Source organism: Dreissena polymorpha, chromosome 3 (assembly GCF_020536995.1).
Source record: "Dreissena polymorpha isolate Duluth1 chromosome 3, UMN_Dpol_1.0, whole genome shotgun sequence".
Lineage (NCBI taxonomy): Eukaryota > Metazoa > Mollusca > Bivalvia > Myida > Dreissenidae > Dreissena > Dreissena polymorpha.
In genome coordinates, this window is record NC_068357.1 from 118513715 (window position 1) to 118518871 (window position 5157).

Sequence of the window (5157 nt, forward strand, 5' to 3'; positions counted from 1 at the left end):
CTTACTTTTGGATTTAACATTTGATACAAAAAGAGTTACTCTATGTACTATTTACGGACCCAATAATAATAAACCAGATTTGTATGCTGAGCTTTTTTTCTAAAATAGACATATTCGGAAATGACATCTATATCATATGTGGCGATTTTGATCTTGCACTTGTATGATATTAAACTAGATTATTCAAATTTAAAAAATCTAGATAACAACAAAAAGTCAAGAAATTGTTTATCTACTGTTATAAATGATAGAAGCTTGATAGATACGTTCAGATTATTCAATGGTGATGTTAACCAATATACATGGAGGAAACCAAATACTTTTCAGCAAGCCAGACTAGATTTATTCCTTGTCACTAGCAATTTTGTGCAATACATAGACAATCTGAAATTAAAGCTATCTACAAATCTGGTCATTCAGTTATAACTAAAGATTTAAATCTATATGAAGTAACCCATGATAAAAGGACTCTGGAAGTTCAACAATTATTACACAGAATATTTAAAGATTATTAACTCAAAAATTGAAGAAATTGAAAACAGTATTGCCTACCTGTTTATAACACATAATAACTAAATACTATTGTTGATAACTTGTTGCAGCTTATTATAAATTATCAATTGTTTTTAGAAACAATTCTAATGGAAATAAGAGGCAAAACAATATCTTTTTCATGTTACAAGTCTAAACAGAGGTAGGATAGGGAATTTTTGTCTTAAAAATTAAATTGAAACACTTGAACAAAAATATTTATGAAACAAGCATTGATTGGCTTAACTTACTGCAACAGGAACTTTATATTATCAAATAAACGTGAAACAAAATTATAGTGCTCATTTATACGATTAAAAGCAAAATTGATAGATAAAGGTGAAAAACCAACAAACTATTTGTTTAATTAACTACACTAGGTATATACAATAATATTGTGTTGTTTATAAATTATGTTAACTTTATCACACAATGAAATAGGAACATAACAAAAGTGAACATAAGTATAGTATGAAATTTCCCATACACGTTATTGCTACAGCGATGTGAGAACCGGTTTAGGAATAGATTAATTATAAACTGGACGCTCATAATGAAATTCTGAGAGTCAAGTAATTAACTTCGAGAAATAAAAAAAACAACTTTTTTTTTTAAATATTTATAGATATTCAAACACTTAAAACCGATTGAAAGCTCATTTATACAATTATGCGATGATCTTGAAACTGTTTGAAAACAAATTTATACAATTATGTGATGATCTTAAAGCGTATTCACTTGATGTATTATACACGATTTAAAACATGTGTTTTAACAATTGCATTGTTATTTTACATGAAAAACAACTCGACCAAAAAAAAAAAGTTAAGTGTTCAAGGATAAATTAAAACTTTCGACATACCAACTTTTTAAACATTAAGAAATATCTAGGCACTGATTTATAAATAGAGAATATATGGTTGGTGACTTTTGATATCATGTGATATAAGACGAGTCTGATATGGCGTAGGAAAAGGCGAGGCTTGCCGAGCCTTTTCACACGCCATATCGGACGAGTCTTATATCACATGATATCAAAAGTCACCAACCATATATTCTATTTATTATGCCACATTTTAAAGTAAATAAGAAAATATTCACAAAACAAACAAAAACAAACAACCGCTAAATTCATTGATAAATATGCAAATTAGTAGCAACCTGATTACATCCGCTAGCGTCTATGCATATATATTTACACATAAAAAAATAGTTCGAAAGTAAGCAACAATCAATCAAATTTAAACGCACATAATACAAAAACTAAAGCGAGAAATCGAAACTTAAAAGAACAATTTCTGCACTAAAAACACAATACCATATATATTTTACAATAACACATTCGACATGTACTTCCAAGAGTACACACCAACCGCTATTTTCAAAGCGAATGTGTAGAGTGAAAATTTCAAACAATAAATACAATAATCAAATGGAACGGGATTTAAACGTAGTGTGCAATTTGGAAGTGATAAGAGTGATTTATTTTTCAACTTGTCCATCTCCGTAATATACGTTTAGTTGTGAGATGTTCACAGTTTTCCCAAAAAAACAGGCAGGCCTTCACGTGCGAAATCAAAGTGGGTGGGGAACGTGTATTTCGAGTCGCTGGAACTTCATAATGAAGCTGCTTTTGTGCAATATTCAGCGACGTTACCAGCTGTGTGTTAGACGAAACGAAAATGCTTTGGTTTTGCATCGTGTTTTGAGACTGTCAGGGTGACATGATGGATTAATTGCTGTTTGACTGACAATAAATGAACATGTTTGTGTTTGGAGATTGCTGAGGTTAATATCTTCACAATTGGGAAATCACAACATAAGTTGACTGCCAGTTTGACCACTGATCTGCATAATATCAGTGGGAGAGCATGCTGAATCCCGCAGCTTCTGCACCATATGTTTCCTGGCCGAGTGGTTGGTAAGTTTCATTGTTATGTATGCATGCTTAAACACACATGTTTCATTATTTGTGCCATTTTTTTACACCCATTCTCATGCTGATGAACCAATGATCAGTGCCAGTTGTTCTACTGTCGCGAACTGTTTATTCAAAATTGTGGAAAAATGAGTTGCGCACTGTTCGAAATTGTGAAAAAATGAGACAAGCACTGTACCAAAATTTGAAAAAATGAGTCGCGCACTGTTCAAAATTGTGGGAAACATTAGTTGCCCACTGTTCATTATGATTTCAAAATTGTGGAAAAATGAGTCGCACACTTTTCATAAATTAAATTTTGAAAAAATGAGTCACACGCTGTACAAAATTTGTAAAATGAGTTGCTCACTCTTCAAATTTTTGCAAAAAATAAGTCATGCACTGTTCATTCAAAATTGTGGAAAAATGAGTTGCGCACTGTTCAAAATTGTGAAAAAATCATGTCACGTACTGTACAAAATTTGGAATAATCATTTGCGCACTGTTCAAAAATGGGGGACAATTTTGTGGGGCACTGTTCATTCAAAATTACAAAAAAATAAGTCACAAACTCTTAAATTGTGAAAACACATGAGTTGCACATTGTTCAAAATTTGTAAAAATGAGTCGCGCACTGTTCAAAATTTGGAAAAAAAGGAGTCGCGCACTGTTTATTCAACATGGTGGAAAAATGAGTCGCGCACTGTTCACAATTTTAAAAAATGAGTTGCACACTGTTCAAAATTGTGAACAAATTGAGTCACGCACTGCTCATAAAAAAATTCACTGTTGAAAACTGTGAACAAATGAGTTGCGCGCTGTGCAACTTTTTTGAAAACATGTGTCGAAAACTGTTCAAAATTGTGTCGCCCACAGATCAACATTGTGAAAAATGAGTTGCAAACTTTTTTTTCAATTGTGAATATTTGAGTCCCGAACTTTTTTAAATTGTGAAAATTTGAGTCGCAAATTTCTCAAATTAGGAAAACAAACACATATTCCCTTAATAAGCAAAAAAAGCCCCGAGTCCATAATAAAAATATTTTAAGTTAAAAGAAATTCTTAATTATTTTTATATAAAGTGGAGTTTATACATTTTCATTTTGTATTAATAATATTGTGTCTATTAAAGTTGCAATTTGTTCAAGTTGTGCGATAAAAATGTTATTAAAACACTCTATTTTGAAATGTTATCTCCTGTTGGATTTGTTTTATTTTATTATAAATATGAAATGTTTTTCTTTTAATGGCAGAAAGTTGCGACCACACATTCCATGGGTGATGATATCTACCAAAATTCTTGGCGGCACAGTTGTACCCTTGTCAGTTGCACTTCTCCGAGTTTTTCTCTGCCTCTCAACCAACTCGAGATATCCCCCCCCCCCAACTGCATCCCGGCACAGCTTCACATCAACCCATCTAATTAATTTGTCGGAAAGGTAATACTTTTTTGTCGACAAATTTATTTTTGAGAGTATTTATGTAATTGTTTTATCTGAACATGTCATAAATCTATATGTCAATATATTTATAAAGTTTCAATTTTAATGCAAATTATATATCTGGATTTTTATTTTTAACCCTTTGCATGCTGGGAAATTTGTCGTCTGCTAAAATGTCGTCTGCTGAATTTGTAAAATAAGCATTTTCTTCATTTTTTTCAACGATTACTATCAGAATAGCAAACAGTTTGGATCCAGATGAGACGCCACGTTTTGTGGCGTCTCATCTGGATCCAAACTGTTTGCAAAGGCCTTCAAAATTCGGTTCAAGCACTGAAAGGGTTAAAGCAGTTATGCAATGAATGTTTGATGATGTTTTTTCTTCTTAAGGAATCTTTATTTTATTTTCAGGTTGACCACACAAATTTCCTGTTTGGTTGTGGAGATAGAATCATTTTTTGTGTGAAAGTTTGATTTCAGACACTTAAAAATAATGAAATTGTCATGTATTATTAGGCATGGCAGGCATTAGCAAAGCATCTCAATCAAGTATTAATTATTTTACTTTGTCAATGTTAATTCTTTGTGTATGCTATTCACCTGTTTGCCTTGCTTTTTATAAGAATGACACAAAAAAGGAAAGCATTTTTAAAGTATTAGTTAATTTTTTTTATATAATCTTAGACGAGATGTTTAGTGAATATTTGTCATAAATTCTTCTTTAACTTGATCAAATCTGTCATATTTTATTTAAAACGTGTTAAGTATATTTGTGTTACGTTTTAAATGTTTATCATTACTGTTTTAAATTGTGTTCATCTGCAGCCAATGAATGGTAGGCTAGCGGTGCACATTTGTATTTGTTTAATTTTTTTCGATTGATTAATGCTCATTTAATTTATATTTCCCTATAGATATATACTAAATAAAGTGTTAGTTTTGTTTAAAAAAACAACTTATTGTTTATTAATGTTATAACTTCTGAATAAAATATGAATCGCTGTTTGTTTCCATTTAAATCAAAGGAGCGACATACCACGCCTACAAAAAAGTAGTTCTCAGAATGGGCGGGGCTAAAACATGGAACGCTAAAAAAAATCATTGAGTAAACCAAATATGGGCGGAGTTTTAAAACGGATATTGATGGGCGGAGCTTAAAAATGTTATCGGATGGGTATCCGATAACACTTTAAAATATCATGTCAGCGTCTCCAACGTAAATGCGCTGTCGTGGCATAATAATAACAAAACTTAGGTAAAACAACA

At 31.4% G+C, this 5157-nt stretch overlaps 1 long non-coding RNA gene across 1 annotated transcript; it reads left to right on the forward strand.

Annotated features, from left to right (window-relative positions):
- Positions 1 to 1481: 1481 nt before the first annotated feature.
- On the forward strand, positions 1482 to 4893 carry LOC127873575 (uncharacterized). The gene is made up of 3 exons (XR_008046260.1): positions 1482 to 2452; positions 3703 to 3888; positions 4303 to 4893. It is a non-coding gene; the product is annotated as an uncharacterized LOC127873575 (long non-coding RNA).
- Positions 4894 to 5157: the final 264 nt, after the last annotated feature.